General features: G+C 38.9%; 1 long non-coding RNA gene across 1 annotated transcript in view; it reads right to left on the bottom strand.

Annotated features, from left to right (window-relative positions):
* Positions 1–4998: 4998 nt before the first annotated feature.
* LOC140496789 (uncharacterized) overlaps positions 4999–20996 on the bottom strand; it is a 34079-nt gene continuing 18081 nt past the window's right edge. The window contains exon 2 of the long non-coding RNA XR_011964397.1: positions 4999–6372. This is a non-coding gene — a long non-coding RNA (uncharacterized lncRNA). The remainder of the gene's footprint in view (positions 6373–20996) is intronic.

The raw sequence follows: 20996 nt of genomic DNA, 5'->3' as shown, positions 1-20996 counted from the left end.
CAAACCATTTCTGTATTAGCGACGTTGCAAAAATAGAGAAAAAGTGACAAATAATTCTTTAGTCTGCACCCAGACCTCATCTGTTCTCTGTCTTTCTCTCTCTGTCTCTGTCTCTGTCTCTCTCTCTCTCTCTCTCTCTCTCTGTCTCTGTGTCTCTGTCTCTCTCTCACACTCTCTCATAGCATTTTTCATCATCCGTCCTTCAGAATTGCCTGGAATTATTGAGAATAGCTCAGTCGTTCCCCATGGATCAGACAACATTGCTGTTCCCGTCTACAGAGTTCGATTTCTGCTCCTTCACTTGGCCTGAGTTCATGCAAGTCTTTCCAGGATTTTCTGGAGCCATCTAGCTTGCCTTTTCACAATATTATTCGGTCGCAATCATATACCACAACATGTTCAACCATTCCCCAACTGATGAGCATCCCCTAGGTTTCCAGTTTTTCTCCACCACAATAAAGAGGAGCTACAGATATTTTTGTACATAGGAGTTCCTTTTCCTTTGATTTCTTTGGGATACAAGTAGTGCTATTGCTGGGTAGAAGGGTATGCGCAGTTTTGTAATCCTTTGGGCATAGTTCCAAATTGTTCTCCAGAATATTGGATGAGTTCACAACTCCACCCACAGTTCACTAGTATCCCAGTTATTCTACATCTCCAATATGTGTCATTTTCCTTTTCTCTGTCATATTAGCTGATCTGGTAGGTGTGAGGTGGTACCTCAGAGTTGTTTTCATTTTCATTTAGATAATTTTTTCATGTGACCAGAGATAGCTTTGATTTCTTCTGAAAACTGCCTGTTCGTATCCTTTGACCATTTATCAATTGGGGAATGACTCAGAGTTTTTATAATTTGACTCAGTTCACTTTATATTTCAGATGAGGCCCTTGTCAGAAAAATTTACTGTAAAAATTTCCCCCCAGTTTCTTGCTTTCTGACTAATCTTGGCTGCATTGGTTGTGTTTGTACAAAAACTTTAATATAATCAAAGTCATCCATTTTATTTCGCATAGACCTTATCTTGGTATGTGGTGGGAAATATTGGTCTGTATCTTTGTTGTTGTTTGTTTCAGTCCTGTCCATGTCTTTGGATTTTCTTGGCCAGCATACTGGAATAGTTTGCCATTTTTTTTTTTTTTGTCCAGCTCATTTTACTGATGAGGAAATTGAGACAAACTGGGTTAAGCAACTTGCCCATGATCACACTGCTAGTGATTGTTTGAGGCCAGATTTGAACTCAGGTCTTCCCAGTTCTAGACCCTGCACTCTCTTCACCATGCCACCGAGCTGCCCTGTTCTATACCTAATGTCTGCCAATCTGCTTTCCGGTTTTCCCAGCAATTTTTGTTATATAGTAAATTCTTATCCCAAAAGCTTGGATCTTTGGATTTATCAAACAGTAGGTTAGTGTGGTCATTTACTACTGTGTATTGTGTTCCTAATTTATTCCACTGATCCACCACTCTGTTTCATAGCCTTTACCAGATTATTTTCATGATTACCACTTTGTAATATCATTTGAAATCTGGTACTGCTAGACTGCCTTCACACTTTTTTCATTGATTCCCGTGATACTCTTGACCTTTTATTCCAGATAAATTTTGTTATTCTTTTTTTTAGATCTATAAAATAATTTTTGGTAGTTTGATTGGTATAGCACTGAAGAAGTAAATTAATCGAGGCAGAATTGTTATTTGTATTGTATTGGCTTGCACCATCTGTGAACAATTAGTATTTCTCTAGTTGTTTAAATCTATCTTTATTTGTGTGAAAAATGTTTTGCAATTGTGTTCCTATAGTTCCTGGGTTTGTCTTGGCAGGTAGACTCCCAAGTATTTTATATTATCTGCAGTTATTTTCAGTGCAATTTCTCTTTTTATCTCTTCCTACAGGACATTGTTGGTAATATATAGAAATGCTGATGATTTATGTGGGTTTATTTTGTATCCTGCAACTTTGCTAAAGTTGTTAATTGTTTCATCCAGTTTTTTAGTTGGTTCTCTAGAATTCTCTACATATATCATTATATAACCTGCAGAAAGTGATACTTTTGTTCCCTCGTCTCCCAATTCCTTCCATTTCTTTTTCTTGTCTCATAACTATTGCTAGAATCTCTAGTACAATGTTGAATAATAATGCTGAAAACATACTTCCTTGCTTCACCCCTGATCTTACTGGGAAAGGATTCTAGCTCATCCCCATTACAGATATTTTAGATAACCATATGATTTTTGATGTTTTATTGATATGGTCAGTTATGCTGATAATTTTCCTAATATTGATCCAGTCTTGCATTCCTGGTATAAATCCTGGTCATAGTGTATGATCTTTGTGATATATTGCTGTGATGACCTCGCTAGTATTTTATTTAAATTTTTTTGTATCAGTATTCATTAGAGTCTATAGTTTTCTTTCCCTGTTTTTGCTTTTCCTGGTTTAGGTAGCAGCACCATATTTGTCACACGAAAGGAATTTGGTACGAGTCCCTCTTTGCCACTTTTTCCACTAGTTTATATAGTATTGGAATTGTTGTGGTTACTGTTTGTCCTTCATTCCTGAAGAGGGTCAGCCCTTGCAAGTGACTTGGATTGAAGTGAGGCACGGCTGTGCAGAGTCACCAGCCTCCCTCTTTTCTCTGGAGGCATCTGGGTCCAGTGGCAAGACATCATCAGGACGAATTATATTGTATTGGAATAGTGGAGGTGATATTGGTATTCTTTAAATGTTTGGTAGAATTCCCTTGTAAATCCATCTGGGCCCGGGGATTTTTTCTTAGGGAGTTCATTTATGGCTTCTTTAATTTCTTTTTCTAAGATAAGGTTAAGTATTAGATTGCCTTCTCTCTTAATGCGGAGAATTTACATTTTTGTAAATATTCTTCTACTGCATTTAGATGATCAGATTTTTTGACATATAATTGAGAAAAATAGATCCTAATAATTGCTTTAATGTCATCTTCATTGGCAATGCATTTACCCTTTAACATTTTTTAAAATTTTATTTTTGTTACATTTTAAGTTCTGAACTGTTTCCTTCCTTCTCTCCCTCCCCACCTCACACTAGAGAGGGCCACCACTTGACACATGTCTACATATGTGTGTATGTGTATAGATAGAGATATAGATAGATGTAAAACCACACTATGCATACTTCTGTTTATCAGTTTTTTCTCTGGAGGGGGGTATCATCTTCACCAGTTTTTACAAAGGCACCATGTGCATAAACCATGAGAATTATATAAATTTCTGTTTCCATTCAGCAAATGCTAGAGTTGTATCATCTCTTATTTTTCTAGTTCTATTCAAGTTCTTAACTTCTTTCTTGTTTATTTTTTGGTTTAGATTTCTCTAGTTATGAATTGGATATATCCAGTCCCTTCCATTTCACTACTTCCTTCCAATTCATTGACCTGTTTCTTTAAATGTTTAGATGGTATTCTTGTTATGGAATCACTTCCCGTCTCCCCTGGGTTCTGGCCATCTTTCTGTTCAATTTTATTTGGATAGAGGAATGGGCATTACCTCCCTCTAAATGAGTACCTGAAAAGGCCAGCCTAAAAAGGCCAAGGTCTCTCATTCCATCCTGGGCCATTTCCAGTCACTCTGATGCACTGATAAATATTTGGCCACTGGATCCAGATGACTCAGGAGGAAAAAGTGAGTTTGGTGGCCTTGTACAGCACCCCCCTCACTCAAAACAAAGTCAAGCGCAAGTCATGTCATCATTTCTCTGATGTCATGGTCTTCTTTGAAAACAAAGGATGAACACAGAGGATGGAGGAACTTCATTTCTTTTGTTGTCGGATTTTTCCTTTTGATGGCTTTTTGGGTGCATGTGCTTGGACCCAAATTCTAAAATCACATTTGTCTTTAAAAATCACATTTCTCTCCAGCTTCAAAACACTATCTCAGGCAGTCTCCCTCCAGCTCAAGGACAGCCTGCCCCAGCATGAATCATTATCTCCCTTCCTGCCACAGTAGCCAGCTGCATGTATAGAATTTATCACTTAGACCCAGCTGCATGCTGACTGAACTGTCTGTGCACTGGGTCATAACGACATTTATTACTCACTGACCAATCATACGTATCCTATACTTAGTATGTGTACTCCCTTTCCATTTATCTTGTCTAACAAGACATTGATGAGAGCAGTCTGGGTATTTCTGAGTCAGCCCTGACTGTTGGTTGACTTAGTGACGTTTCAGGCCTAAAACCACCCTTCCATGTACCCCCACCTTGGGCTATTTCTGGATGAATTTTAGGTAAAATACCTGCACAGTAGTTACCAAAAGTGCATGTTCCTTTAAGAACTGACCACTCCTTAACCACTCTCTAATCCCACCCCAAAATACCTAGTTAGCATACTTGGAACACATCTCACTGTTGAATAATCTATGTAATCTATAACTCCTTCAAATTGCAGGTTCCCTAAGAATTCTTGCCGGCTGAAAAGTATAATAATAAACTTTTTTGCCTATTTGACTTAAGATTGCTTGAGTCCAGTGAATTCTTTCCGGACTAGGTTGCCGGGGATCTCTAGTGGTTCCAGTGTATTTGGCAGATCTGGCCTCCTATACAACCTTCTGTTCACCACCTTAACCACACATGGTTATCCTGGGCCTATTGTCCTTCCTCTCTTGGGGTCTGCTCAGTGGATGAGGGAGTCATCCACTCATCTTTTCTACCAATTTAATAAACATCTTTTTGATACTATGTTATAGTTCACATTGCTATGGGGTTGCTTCCCCTAAGGCCTGAATTTAGATCCTCTGTGAATTTAGACTATATAAAACCATATCTTATATAGTCTGATGAAGATAATGGGCTATTTGAATGCTTTATGTTTCCATATTTATTCAGAATTATTTGCTTCTTATGCATTTTCTATAATGGGTAAAATAAAGACTGTAACCTACCCAGTATTGGTGTCTTATTGAGTGTTGTAGGATTTGAGGAGTGTGTTACCTGTATTTGAGAAAACAGAGAGACGTAATACCTAAGCTTTACTTTAGCTTTACTTTTTTTTTTACTTTCCCCAGTGTAACTCTAAGGTAGAAACATGAATGAGTTAATTAAAAGCATTAACTATTTACTAAGCACTCTGATGAGCACTTTGGTTACAATCCAAATGTGAGACAATTTCTTCCCTCAAGTCGCTTACATTCTAAGCTATTTGTGATTGGTGCTTTGAGAAGGAAGTTTGTTATGATATTCTTTGAGAAGAAAGGGCAAACTGCAACCAGCTGACCAGGCCAACAGCTACCTCCCTCCCTCTTTCCCTCTGTTCCTTCCTTCCCCTTCCCTCCTTCCTTCCCACATTCTCTCCCTCTTTCTCTTCCCTAATTCTCTGTCCACATAGGGAATCACACCCTTACCTGAGGGTGCTCTTCCCAAAGGAATATAAATTTTTATCCTGAAAATTCACAAGATATCTTGGAATTTACAGTCTAGATTTCTTTTTTAAGGACCATGCCTTCAACCCAAATCACGCTGTCTCGTCCCAGCCTAAGCCTCTGTTTGGGACCAGATAGCTTACCCTTATGTAAATAGCAGTTGTTTATATTTCGACCAATTCACCCTGTTGTCATGGTCTTCTTGGAGAATGAAGGACAAACAGCAATATAGTCTGGGAAGTTCCAAATCACCAAGATGGTGCATGGAATAATAGAAAGCCCATGAACTTTACCGAGATGATGAGAGGAATGGAAGTGGCTCTTAGATGTGTTCCCTGTAGGCAACATGTTGTTGGATCATAATTATTCTTATTTTTTTAACATTGCCTAAATTTCACCCTCTATATCTCCATCTGGAGGGACATCCCTTAGAACAAGAAATTACTTTAAAAAGAAAAAAGAGGAGGAAGATGTTGGGGTGTAAGCTCAGTTTTCATGTGAATCGTCTCGGGTCAGGTAAAGGTGAGGGCTTCTAAACCGCAGAGCTCTCACGTGGCCCCCCAGGGAACAGCTGGGAATTGAGGAGTGAAACATGAGCTATCTTGTTTTTCCACTTCTTCTCAGTGGAAACTTGCTGGGGAGAGCATCCCACCCTTGAGACTGGTCCGTGGTCTGAGCACTCCTGTTGTTAATTGGCTAAGGGGCTGAGAGCATGCACGGTGTCCACAAGTGAACTATGCAGCAGGGAGAGCTTAAATTGGGACAGGAAAGCCTGGGGGTTGGGTTCCTCTCTCCTCTGGAAGGAGAAGGGGGCTCCACGGAGAGAACTCATCCTGCATGCTGACATGTAGCTGGTATCTGGAATAAAGCCTACACTTCTGTTTGACTCCAGAGGTCTCTTCTCTCATTACGTTTATCCAGCTGATCACCGAAGACCTGAGTTAGGTAAGAAGGACCCAGCAGCCCACGGCAGTTAGGCTGGACAGGAAAAGAAAAAAATAAATAAAACTAGTTAATATATTGAGAAAGACCTGACAGTATGTTCAATGTTCTACACTATGAACCTCACTACTCCTTTTTGATAAAGGAGCGGGAGAGCTCTTCTTTGAGATCATGCTTGTTCTTTGTAGTACTGCAACATTGTTTTCTTTTTTTAAATAATAAATTCATATCACCAAATTTTTTAATATCAATTTTTCTCCTGTGTATCTTCCCCATCCCAGAAAGCTATCCCATACAATGAAATAGAATTGTAAGATTTGAAATTGCTTTGAATAATTTGGGAGATTTTACAGGTAATGTAGAATCAAACAATGTTCTAATCCCTGCAAGTATGCAAAAAGCTAGGCTAAAACTGAAAGAGGCTTCAGTTTAACGAAATATACAAATACAGTTTGTATGAGGATGAAAAATAGTTTGAGTAGATCACGTCAGATTTAATCGCAGTAAATACGTATGGAGAAAAGAGGAGATTGGGATTATGTTGCATTTGTCAAATCATGATTGAATTGCAACTCTAAGTTGACACAATGGATAAAAGAAATCAGATGAATCAATGAAACCATTCTTTGAGAATCCATTGGCTCTATGAAATAAACATTTTATTTTATTTATTTTGTTATTGTTTGTCAATTGTATACTACACATTTTTTGTTAGTATGATTTATAATAAACATATATAAATTGTACACACACACACACACACACACACACACACACACACACACACACACACACACACACATTTTTTCCAGTGAGCCTGATTTTAAAACATTTACAAGTATACCACTGCCAGGAAGTCATGTCATTATGGCCAGTGACTACAGGAAGCTTTATCAATGGATTAGTAGTTTGAGCCTTGGGTGTTAATGAAGCCCCAGCTGACTTTCGGGGAAAAAAACCAGGCTAATTCCTGTTGTGGGAGATAGGGAGGGAACCATGGTAGATATTGATCCTTTTATACCTAGTCAAGGCATTTGAGCTAAACAAGGTAAGGTAGTTTCAACTCTATGCTTCCAAAAAAGAAAAGTTCCACAGCCATGATTAAAACAAAGGTACAAAGTTTAGGTTAGAGTTTTTTTATTCACTTGAATATAACATTAGTAACATTAAATATCTGAAGAATCATTTCCTAAAACCACTTAATGTGGTCAAGGGTTTAAAAAAAAAGATATTGCTCTTAGTTAGTTAAATAAAATGAGTCCTACCCTTATTTTTTATTACTAACTTAGTCTTTTTTCCTGGAGATCAGGATTCCTCCCTGAATTTTGCCTTAGTTTCTCTTTAAAAAACTAGTTGGGGGTGGAGCCAAGATGGCAGAGTAGAAACACACAAATACGCTAGCTCCGAACCCACAGCCCATGAAATATCTGTAGTAAAGAGCCGCCAATAAATTCGGGAGCAGGAGAAGCCACATAACAGTGGAGCGGATAAGATTTCTGTTCCAGAGGGACCTGCAAACCTCTCGCAAAAGCCCAGCCCAGCCCTGCACTGGCCCTGGCACCAAGAGGAACGGATCCGACTTCAGGGACAGGATCTCCAGCCGCCACGCGGGTCCCTCCACCCACAGGTGACAGGGGTCGGTGAGAGGGTCTATTTGGTGGGTCGAGAGGGGAGTGGGGTGCCCCCATGGCTCAGGCCCCCTCGGGAGGCAGAAGCTGAGGGGCAGTGGCAGACCGGGGCTCCCCAAGCAGGCAGGAGCCTGGATCCATTGTTGAAGGTCTCTGCATAAACCCCCTGAGGGAACTGAGCCCTGCGTGGCCGCCCTGCCCCCACCTGAGCACCTGAACATAATCTCACACTGAATAGCAGCCCTGCCCCCGCCCAAAGCCCTGAGGCTGGGAAGCAGCATTTGAGTCTCAGACCCCCAAGCTCTGGCTGGGAGGATCCGGAGGCGAGGTGGGTGTGAGGAGAATATTCAGAGCTCAAGTCACTGGCTGGGAAAATGCCCAGAAAAGGGAAAAAAACCAAGACTATAGAGGGTTACTTTCTTGGTGAGCAGGTTTCTCCTCCCCTCCCTTCTGATGAGGAAGAGCAGTGCTCACCATCAGGGGAAGACACGGAAGTCAGTGCTTCTACATCCCAGCCCACTCAATGGGATCAGTTCTGGGAAAAGGTCATAAAGAGCCCCCAAAATTTTCAAAATCAAGTTAGAGAGGTGGAGGAAAAACTGGGAAGAGCAATAAAAGACTTGCAAGCTAAGTATGAACAACAAATCAGCACCCTGCTAAAGGAGACCCAAAAAAATGCTGAAGAAAATAACACCCTGAAAAATAGGCTAACTCAATTGGCAAAGGAGGTTCAAGAAGCCAATGAGGAGAAGAATGCTTTCAAAAGCAGAATTAGCCAAATGGAAAAGGAGATTCAAAAGCTCACTGAAGAAAATAGTTCTTTCAAAATTAGAATGGAACAGATGGAGGCTAATGACTTTATGAGAAACCAAGAAATCACAAAACAAAACCAAAAGAATGACAAAATGGAAGATAATGTGATATATCTCATTGGAAAAACAACTGACCTGGAAAATAGATCCAGGAGAGACAATTTAAAAATTATGGGCCTACCTGAAAGCCATGATCAAAAAAAGAGCCTAGACATCATCTTTCGTGACATTATCAAGGAAAACTGCCCTGATATTCTAGAACCAGAAGGCAAAATAAATATTGAAAGAATCCACCGATCACCACCTGAAAAAGATCCAAAAAGAGAAACTCCTAGGAATATTGTGGCCAAATTCCAGAATTCCCAGGTCAAGGAGAAAATATTGCAAGCAGCTAGAAAGAAACAATTCAAGTACTGTGGAAATACAATCAGGATAACACAAGATCTAGCAGCTTCTACATTAAGGGATCGAAGGGCGTGGAATAGGATATTCCAGAAGTCAAAGGAATTAGGACTAAAACCAAGAATCATCTACTCAGCAAAACTGAGTATAATACTTCAGGGGAAAAATTGGTCTTTCAATGAAATAGAGGACTTTCAAGCATTCTTCATGAAAAGACCAGAGCTGAAAAGAAAATCTGACTTTCAAACACAAGAATGAAGAGAAGCATGAAAAGGTAAACAGCAAAGAGAAGTCATAAGGGACTTATAAAAGTTGAACTGTTTACATCCCTACATGGAAAGACAATATTAGTAACTCTTGAAACTATTCAGTATCTGGGTTCTTGGTGGGATTACACACACACACATGCACACGCACACACTCATAGAGACAGAGTGTGCAGAGTGAATTGAATAGGATGGGATCATATCTTAAAAAAAAATGAAATCAAGCAGTGAGAGAGAAATACATGGGAGGAGAAAGGGAGAAATGGAATGGGGCAAATTATCTCTCATAAAAGAGGCAAGCAAAAGATTTTTTTAGTTTGGGGAAAAAGAGGGGAGGTGAGAGAAAAACATGAAGTTTACTCTCATCACATTCCACTAAAGGAAGGAATAAAATGCACACTCATTTTGGTATGAAAACCTATCTTACAATACAGGAAGGTGGGGGACAAGGGGACAAACAGGGTGGGGGGGACGATGGAAGGGAGGGCATGGGGAGGAGGGTACAATTTGAGGTCGACACTCACAGGGAGGGACAGGATCAAAAGAGAGAATAGAAGTAATTGGAAGCAGGATAGGATGGAGGGAAATATAGTTAGTCTTATATAACACGACTATTATGGAAGTCATTTGCAAAACTACACAGATTTGGCCTATATTGAATTGCTTGCCTTCCAAAGGGAGGGGGAGGGGAAGGAGGGAGGAAAAGAAGTTGGAACTCAAAGTTTTAGGAATAACTGTCAAGTACTGTTCTTGCTGCTAGGAAATAAGAAATACAGGTAAAGGGGTATAGAAAGTTATTTGGCCCAACAGGACAGAGGAGAGGATGGAGACAAGGGCAGAGAGGAATGATGGAGAAGAGAGCGGAGGGGGGCAATTAGAATGCTCGGTGTTTTGGGGTGGGGGGACGGGACAAGGGGGGAGAAAATTTGGAGCCCAAAAATTCTGTGAAAATGAATGTTAAAAGTGAAATAAATAAATAAATTTAAAAAAATTTAAAAAATAAATAAATAAATAAAAAACTAGTTAAACCTTTCATAAGAATGAAACAAAAGAATTTCAGAGCCAGGCCACGTCCTTGGCACTGGTAATTAAAAAACTGGTAAGGTTTTTATTCATCTGAATGCAAAAGGTACTTCAGCTTGGGATACTAACATAATATATTTTATTATTTTGTAAAACAACGGAGGCCTTTGTGGATATGATTCTAAAATCTTCTATTCAATGAATACTTAACAAAATTTCACCTCCCTCATAATTATGAGCACTCTATAATTTCCATTATCCTGTACTTTTTCATTATTTAATAAATTTGGATTATTGATCCATTTGGACTTTTTTGTGTACAGTGATCTGAATTAAACCCATTTTCCCCATAATGCTATCCAATTTTCTTTTCCTTTTGTTTTTAGCTTTTAAGAGATACTTTTCACTTCAAAGATGCAGGGAAAACAAACATTTCCTCCTACACCTCTGGAGCATAACCTGCTTTACATTACCTAGATCTAGGGAAGAGGGGACTAGTTTCCCTGATACAAAACTGAGTTTAAATTCCTATATAGCATTAGGCCCATCAAGTTCAAATCCAAAACCCAACTGGGCTGACTTCCCTGGACTTTGCACCTCAGGAAGTAGCTGCTGGGTTGGCTGTGAAATCCACCCTAGATTCCTGAATCCCTAAACCTGAATAGCTCAAGGTCCAGGATTGGATGAGAGACTCTGTTCCTTGCACATAGAATACAAAATAATAAAGAAGACCAAAACCCACAGACTTGTTTCTTGGGACCACAGCCTAGGGAGTGGAAGAAGGAAGGAGGTGACCTTTAGACCCATCCACTTACTGGGAGTCCTTTACCCTTAGACATCAATGTTAAAAAAAAAAAAAAAAGTGCAAACTGTTTACATCCCTACATGGGAGAACAATATTTATAAATCTTGAGAATTGTATCTTTATTACAACATTTAAAAGGGATATACATAGAGGATGTGGGTATAAATTAATTGCTGTGATGATAAAAAAAAACAAGGGGTGCAAAGAATTGTAAAGGGAGAAGAGAAAAGGAGGAGGCAGAAAAGGGTAAATTATATCACATGAAGAAGCACAAAAACATAGTAGAGGGGAAAAAAGTGACAGAGATGAGTACTGTTTGAACTTTACTCTCATCAGATTTGATTCAAGGAGGAATCTAACTAAGTTAAATATAGAAATCTAACTTGCCCTATGGGTAGTAGGAAGGGAAAGGGGAAAGAAAAGGGTTAAAGGGGGGTGGTTAGAAGGGAGGGAAGAAGTAGTAAGGGAAAGAAAAGAGAGGAGTGCTGATAGAAGCGAGGGAAGATTGAGAGAGGCAGTGGTCAAAAGCAAAACTCTTTTGAGGAGGGGAAGGGAGAAGGGAAAAATAAAAGAAAAAACACGAGGCAGGGAATAGGATGGAAAGACACAGATAGTAATCATAACTGTGAACGTGAATGGGACGAACTCTCCCATAAAACAGAAGTGGATAACAGAATAGGTTAAAAACCATAATTCTATAATATGTTGTTTATAAGAAACACATTTGAAACAGGGGGACACACACAGGGTAAAGGTAAAAAACTGGAGTAGAATGTATTATACTTCAGCTGAAGTTAAAAAAAGCAGGGGTAGCAATCCTAATCTCAGACAAAGCAAAAGTAAATCTAATCAAAAGAGATAAAGAAGGAAGCTATATCCTGCTAAAAGGCACCATAGACAATGAAGCAATATCATTATTAAATATATATACAGTAAGTGGTATAGCATCCAAATTCTTAGAGGAGAAGTTAAGGAAGTTATTGGAAGAAAGAGCAAAACTATACTATTGGGGGACCTCAGATTGCCCCTTTTTGAACTTGATAAATCTAACCTCAAAATAAACAAAGAAGTTAAGGAGGTGAATAGAATTTTAGAAAAGCTAGTAGATATGGTAGACCTCTGGAGAAAACTGAATGGGGATAGAAAGGAATATATCTTTTTCTCAGTGGTACATGGCACCTACACAAAAATTGACCATATATTAGGGCATAAAACCTCATAATCCAGTGTAGAAAAGCAGAAATATTAAATACATCCTTTCCAGATGATGACAGAATGAAAGTTATATGTAATAAAGGGCCATGGAAAGATAGACTAAAATTAATTGGAAACAAAATAATCTAATCATAAAGAATTAGCGAGTCAAACAACAAAACATAGAAACAATCAGTAACTTCATTCAAGAGAACGACAATAATGAGACAACATACCAAAACTTATGGGATGCAGTGAAAGCAGTTCTCAGAGGAAGGTTTATATCTCTGAATGTTTATATGAATAAAATAGAGAAAGACAGGATCAATGAATTGGGCATGCAACTGAAAAAGCCAGAAAAAGAACAAATTTAAAATGCTCAATTAAATATCAAATTAGAAATACTGAAAACCAAAGGAGAGATTAATAAAATTGAAATTAATAAAACTATTGAACCAATAAATAAAACTAGGAGCTGGTTTTATGAAAAAACAATAAAATTAATAAACTTTGGTTAATTTATTTTTAAAAAAAGAAAGAAAAAAACAAATTACCAGGACCAAAAATGAAAAGGGTGAATTCACTACCAATAAAAAGGAAATTAGAACAATAATTAGGAATTATTTTGCTCATTGTATGCTCACAAATTTGACAATCTTAATAAAATGAGTGAATATTTACAAAAATATAAATTGTCCAGATTAAAAGAAGAGGAAGTAAAATACTTAAATAACCCCATCTCAGAAAAGGAAATTGAATAAGTTATCAATGAACACCCTAGGAAAAAATCTCCAGGGCCAGATGGATTTACAAGCAAATTTTTTTTTTATTTTTATTTAACTTTTAACATTTATTTTCACAAAATTTTGGGTTACAAATTTTCTCCCCTTTTATCCCCTCCCCCCCCCAAACCGAAGCATTCTAATTGCCCCTGTGACCAATCTGCTCTCTCTTCTGTCCTCCCTCTCTGCCCTTGTCTCCGTCTTCTCTTTTGTCCTGTAGGGCCAGATAGCTTTCTTTACCCCTTAACCTGTATTTCTTATTTCCTAGTGGTAAGAACATTACAGTTGATCCTAACACTTTGAGTTCCAACTTCTTTAGCTCCCTCCCTCTCCACCCCTTCCCTTTGGAGGACAAGCAATTCAATATAGGCCAAATCTGTGTAGTTTTGCAAATGATTTCCATACTAGTTGTGTTGTATAGGACTAACTATATTTCCCTCCATGCTATCCTGTCCCCCATTACTTCTATTCTCTTATGATCCTTTCCCTCCCCATGAGTGTCGACCTCGGATTGCATTCTCCTCCCCATGCCCTCCCCTCTATCCTCCCCCCCACCCTGCTTGTGCCCTTGTCCCCCACTCTCCTGTATTGTGAGATAGGTTTTCCTATCAAAATGAGTGTGCATTTTATTCTTTCCTTTAGTGGAATGTGATGAGAGTAGACTTCATGTTTTTCTCTCACCTCCCCTCTTTATCCCTCCATTAATAAGTCTTTTGCTTGCCTCTTTTATGAGAGATAATTTGCCCCATTCAATTTCTCCCTTTCTCCTCCCAATATTTCTCTCTCACTGCTTGATTTCATTTTTTTTTAAGATATGATCCCATCCTCTTCAATTCACTCTGTGCACTCTGTCTCTATGTATGTGTGCGTGTGTGCATGTGTGTGTGTGTACTCCCACCCAGTACCCAGATACTGAAATGTTTCAAGAGTTACAATATTGTCTTTCCATGTAGGAATGTAAACAGTTCAACTTTAGTAAGTCCCTTATGACTTCTCTTTGCTGTTCACCTTTTCATGGTTCTCTTCATTCTTGTGTTTGAAAGTCAAATTTTCTTTTCAGCTCTGGTCTTTTCATCAAGAAAATTTGAAAATCCTCTATTTCATTGAAAGACCATTTTTTCTCCTGAAGTATTATACTCAGTTTTGCTGGGTAGGTGATTCTTGGTTTTAGTCCTAGTTCCTTTGACTTCTGGAATATCCTATTCCATTCCCTTCGATCCCTTAATGTAGAGGGTGCTAGATCTTGTGTTATCCTGATTGTATTTCCACAATATTTGAATTGTTTCTTTCTAGCTGCTTGCAATATTTTCTCTTTCACCTGGGAATTCTGGAATTTGGCCACAATGTTCCTAGGAGTTTCTCTTTTTGGATCTCTTTCATGCGGTGTTCTGTGGATTCCTTGAATATTTATTTTGCCCTCTGGTTCTAGAATCTCAGGGCAGTTTTCCTTGATAATTTCATGGAAGATGATGTCTAGGCTCTTCTTTTGATCATGGTTTTCAGGTAGTCCCAGAATTTTTACATTGTCTCTCCTGAATCTATTTTCCAGGTCAGTTGTTTTTCCAATAAGATATTTCACATTATCTTCCATTTTTCCAATCTTCTCGCTATGTTCTGTGATATCTGTCTTTCTCACAAAGTCCTTAGCGTCCATCTGTGCCATTCTAGTTTTGAAAGAACTATTTTCTTCAGTGAGCTTTTGAATCTCCTTTTCCATTTGGCTAATTCTTCTTTTGAAAGCATTCTTCTCCTCATTGGCTTTTTGAACCTCTTTTGCCAATTGAGTTAGGCTAGTTTTCAAGGTGTTAATTTCTTCAACATTTTTTTGGTTCTCCTTTAGCAGGGAGCTGATCTGCTTTTCATGCTTCTCTTTCATCCCTCTCATTTCTCTTCCCAGTTTTTCCTCCACCTCTCTAACTTGATTTTTAAAATTCTTTTTGAGCTCTTCCATGGCCTGAGCCCATTGGGTGGGCTGGGACACAGAATCCTTGATTTCTGTGTCTTTGCCTGATGGTAAGCATTGTTCTTCCTCATCAGAAAGGAAGGGAGGAAATGTCTGTTCTCCAAGAAAGTAGCCTTCAATAGTTTTCTTTCTTTTCCCTTTTCTGGGCATTCTCCCCAGCCAGTGACTTGACCTCTGAATATTCTCCTCACACCCACCTTGCCTCCTGGTCCTCCCAGCCAGCGTTTGGGGACTGAGATTCAAATGCTGCTTCCCGCCTTAGGTCTTTTGGTGGGGGCAGGGCTGCTATTCAGTGTGAGAATTAAGTTCAGGTGGTCAGGTCGGGGCAGGGCCACCTCTCAGGCTCAGTTCCCTCAGGGGGTTTATGTACAGACCTTCCACAATGGATCCAGGCTCCCGCCCGCTTGGGGAGCCCCTGTCTGCATCTGCCTCTCAGCTTCTATCTCCCGGGGGGGCCCGAGCCATGGGGGCACCCCACTCCCCTCTCGACCCGCCAAAGAGACTCTCTCACTGACCCCCGTCACCTGTGGGTGGAGGGGCTTGTGCCGTCGCTGGAGATCCCATCCCTGAAGCCTGCTCGGATCTGTACCTCTCGGAGCCGCGGCCGCTGCAGGTTTGGGCTGGGCTCCGCGTCTGCAGCACGACGGACCTTTTGTGAGAGGTTTGCAGGTTCCTCTGTGGATGGAGGGACCCGCGTGGCCGCTGGAGATCCCGTCCCCGAAGCCCGCTCGGATCTTTTCCTCACGGTGTCGCGGCCGCTGCAGGGCTGCCCTCTGCTCCCAGTCCCAGCGCCCAGTCCGCAGCGCAAAGGACCCCCCACGAGAGGTTTGCAGGTCTCTCCGGAACAGAAATCTCCCTCGCTCCAATATTCCGTGGCCTCTGGGTGCAGAATTCACCGTGAGTTGGTCCCCCCTAGCCGTTCTGTGGGTTGTGGGTTTGGAGCTATGTGTATGTGCGTCTTTCTACTCCGCCATCTTGGCTCCGCCCCCACAAGCAAATTTTATAAAGCATTTAAGGAACAATTTAATTTCAGTACTATATAGATTATTTGGGAACTGGTGAAGAAGGAGTCCTACCAAATTCTTTTTATGACACAAATATGGTACTGACACCTAAACCAGGAAGAGTAAAACAGAGAAAAAAATTATAGACCAATTTCCCTAATGAATCTAGATGCAAAAAATTTAAATAAAATATTAGCAAAAAGATTACAGCAACTTATCACGAGAATAATACATTATGATCAGGTAGGATTTGTAACAAGGATGCAGGACTGGTTCAGTATTAGAAAAACTATCAGCATTATTGATCTTATCAACAACAAACCCATCAGAAACTATATGGTTATCTTAACATATGCGGAAAAAGCTTTTGACAAAATACAACACCCATTCCTATTTAAAACACTAGAGAGCATAGGAATAAATGAAGCCTTCCTTAAAATGATAAGTAGCATTTACCTGAAACCTTCAGAAAGTATTATATGTATAAGCTAGATGCATTTCCAATAAAATTGGGGTGAAACAAGGATGTCCATTATCACCACTGTTATTCAATATGGTACTAGAAATGTTAGCTTTAGCAATAAGAGAAGAAAAATAAATTGAATTAGAATAGGCAAAGAAGAAATAAAGTTATCATTCTTTGCAGATGATTGATTAGAAAACCCTTGAGAATCAAGTAAAAACTACTTAAAATAATAAACAACTTTAGCAAAGATGCAGGATATAAAGTAAACCCACATAAATCATCAGCATTTCTTTATATTGCTAACACAGCCCAACAGCAAATGATAGAAAGAGAAATTCCATTTAAAGTTACTGTCGACATTGTATAAAATATCTGGGAGTCTACCTGCCAAAACAAACCCAGGAACACAATTACAAAACACTTTTCACACAAATAAAATCAGTTCTAAATAATAGGAAAAATATCAGTTACTGGTGGGTAGGCTGAGCTAACGTAATAAAAATGGCAATTCTACGTAAGTTAATTTACTTATTCAGTGCCATACCAATCAAACTATCAAAAATTATTTTATAGAGCTAGAAAAATAACATCAAAATTCATCTGGAAAAAAAAGTCCAGAATATCAAGAGAATTAATGAAAAGAAATGCTAGAGAAGGTGGTCTAGCCATACTAGATCTTAAATTTTATTATAAAACAGCAATCATCAAAACTACTTGGTATTGGCTAAGAAATAAGAGGGAGTAGATCAGTGGAATAGGTTATGTACACAAGACATGTAGCCAATGATTATGGCAGTCCAAAGTTTGATAAATCCCAAGAACCCTAGCTTCTGGGATAAGGACTCACTGTTTGAGAAAAACTGCTGGGAAAAATGCAAAATAGTATGGCAGAAATTGTGTATAGACCAACGTTTGACACTGTATACCAAAATGAAGTCTAAATGGGTACATGATTTAGATATAAAAGCCAACATTATGAACAGATTGGGGGAGCAAAGAATAGTTTATCTGTCATATTTATGGAGAATGCAGAAATTTATGACTAAACAAGAGATAGAGAACATTATGAAGTGCAAAATGGATAATTATTACATTAAATTAAAAAGTTTTTGCACAGACAAAGCCAATGTAACCAAGATTAGGAAGGGAAGCACAAAACCAGGAGTTTTTGCAATGAATGTCTCTGATAAAGGCTTCATTTCTAAATTATATAGAGAACTGAATCAAATTTACAAGAATACAAGTCATTTCCCAATTGATAAATGGTCAAAGGATTTGGACAGGCAGTTTTCAGAGGAAAAAATTAAAGCTATCTATAGTCATATGAAAAAATGCTCTCAATCACTACTGATTAGAGAGATGCAAATCAAAACAGCTCTGAGGTACCACATCACACCTATCAGATTGGCTAACATGACAAAGCAGGAAAATGATAAATGTTGGAGAAGAGGTGGAAAGTTGGAACACTAATTCATTGTTGGTGGAGCTATGAGCTGATCCAACCCTTCTGGAGAGCAATCTGGAACTATGTCAAAAGGGCTATACAGATGTGCATACCCTTTAAACCAGCAATAACACTTCTAGGGCTGTATTTCAAAGAGATCATAAAAATGGGAAAAGGACCCACCTATACAAAAATATTTATAGTAGCTCTTTTTGTGAACAAGAACTGGAAATTGAGGGGATACCCATCAATTAGAGAATCAGTGAATAAACTGTGGTATATGGATGTAATCGAATACTCTTGTGCTATAAGAAAAGATGAACAGGTAAACTTCAGAAAATCCTGGAAAGACTTAATATGAACTGATGCTGAGTGAAATGAGCAGAACTGGGAGAACATTGTTCACAGAAACAGCCACAGTGTGTTTTGACTAATTTCAATAGACTTAGCCCTTCCCAGCAATGCAAGGACCTAGAACAATTCCAAAGGATTCATGATGGAAAATGCCATCCACATCCAGAGATAGAACTATGGAGTCTGAATGCAGAGTGAAGCAGATTATTTTCTTTTTTTGTTTTGTTTTGCTTTTCTTTTTCATGGTTTCTCCTATTTGTTATAATTCTTCTATGCAACATGACTAATATGAAAATGTGTTTAATAGGAATGTATGTTTAAAACTCATATCAGATTGCATGCCTTCTTGAGGAGAGAGTGGGGAGGAAGGGGAGAAAATTTAAAACTTATGGAAGTGAATGATGAAAACTATGAATAAATAAATGTTTTTCTTTAAATGAGAGGAAAAGCCCAATTGTTATTCAGTTTTCCTGATATTGTTTCACAATGAATTTCTTCTCTAATCTTATTATGATTTATTTTGTTTTTCCTGTTCATCTGAAGATGTGCTAGTATCATGCATGTATTATAGACACATTTGTCTGATAACTATGCATAGTTTTGCAGTATATATACTTGTAATGAGGGAAAAGACCAAAAGGAGTCCAGGTCTTTGAATTGCACAGTGTGTATGTACTGTCTGATGCCTAACCATGTTGGTGCTTGGTGAGTGTGTTTCTAGGCATACATAATGGACAGCTCTGCCTTTCACTTCAGAACATACAAAGGTATTTTGTGACTGTTTCATGTTGGCTTACTGCATAGTATGTAATTTAATTATGTAACTGAATCAGTGTGTTAAACAGTACTTTACAGAGTTCCATATTTATTCAGTGAACCAGTGATAAATATTTGTTGTGAATGGCACCTTAAAAAGATTACCTGGGACACTGAATTGTACTGTGAAGTGTTTATTTTTATGCTTGTGATACCTATTTGCAGATTTCAAGTGTACTGTAATTATGGTCTCAACAGACTACAAAATTTCTGACATCAGTAAGAAATATAGAGCCTTGCACAGGCATTGACACTAAGATCAAGAAGTAGGAGATGAATTATCTGAGGCTCAAACCAGAGATTTCTCAGTGTTTCTTCCTTCATTCCCTCCAGAAAATTTTGCTCTAAACTTGAGCCTGAAGGAATTTGTGAGATTAAGAAGCAGGAAAAGAAAAGGAAGAGTCCAAGGAGACACAGGTCAAGAAAAGCAAGGTGAAATTCAGGGGGTTGAGAAGTTCTGAGAGCCACAGTTCTTGGGTTTAGGAGCCCACCAAGCAATAGAGATCATATTCAAGGCGTGAAGCAGCTCAGATACTACTTGCGCTGATCTGATCTAAGAGCACCTGGCATTTATTGCTGAGCCTGACATTGAAAGTTTCTGTGATGCTTTCTGGTATACAACATCCCTACCCTCACCTATTTCCTCTCATCTCTATCTTCACCCATCCTCAGAGCTGGGTAATGGGGTGATGGCTAGCTTTAGTCTTCTACCTTCCTACATGACCATGTCTTGATGCTTCTTCTACCTTTAATAGTAACTTTTGGGGGCTTATGATGTTTCTGGAAACTGCATAAAATGTAACTATTTTGTTTGGATCTGTTGTATTTTGTTTGAATGCATTTGAGAGATTGTATATGGAAAGAGCAATCCTGTATTTGGGAAACTGGACAATAAATCCAGGCCTTATAAGCCTATACTTTAGCTTGCTCATTGGATGAAGTTCTCCACTTGGAAGAGTCTGGGGATCCTGCTTTTGGGAGAGTCCTGAAATGCCTTAGAGATTTTGGAGCATACGTAAATATTCTGGAACTAGCTCCAGTATGCTAACCATGCAGTGAATGAACCTTTTGACTGGCTGCCAAATTTAAACTGGGGATACCGTATAAAGGCCCTAGTTGTCCTCAGCCTTCCTTCTTGGTTTTGGATGTCTTCCCTTGGTTTGACTTCACTGGCAGCATCTGTTGAGACAATATCGTAAGGGGAGAGGTCTTGGGCTTTTTCCCTTCAAAGCCAACATGTAACCCTGTAAATACTGGCATACCATCTACTGAGTCTTGCAGTTCAGTAGTATGTGATGACATTCCCTTTGATAATCATTGTATTAGGTTCTTTTTCTGGATTCTGTGATCTCCTGGTATATTTTTAAATTATTCATCCAGTACCAGAACATTTTTTATTTTTATTGATGTTTGTTCTTTCATTTCAACTAAAGGTAATTAATCTGGAAACCCTATGAGCTATGAGTTTCAAAAGATCAGGAGAACAAGCCACCTGAGGTCCAGGAGTCTGGGAGTTGAGTCCATGCTGGGTTTGGCAACCAAGTCAGGTTTAGTGCCCCAAGGATCAAGGAGCAACTTTTGGGATCCGCTCAGTGGTACCATCTGGCAATAATTACACATGTGAATGTGAAGTCAATGCTTTGTAGAAACTTTAGTAAGTCTAAGACCACTTACCTTAGAGAATTTGGTGATATAGGTCAG

The sequence above is a fragment of the Notamacropus eugenii genome, chromosome 3, assembly GCF_028372415.1.
Source record: "Notamacropus eugenii isolate mMacEug1 chromosome 3, mMacEug1.pri_v2, whole genome shotgun sequence".
Lineage (NCBI taxonomy): Eukaryota > Metazoa > Chordata > Mammalia > Diprotodontia > Macropodidae > Notamacropus > Notamacropus eugenii.
This window is presented reverse-complemented; position numbering and strand designations above follow the sequence as displayed.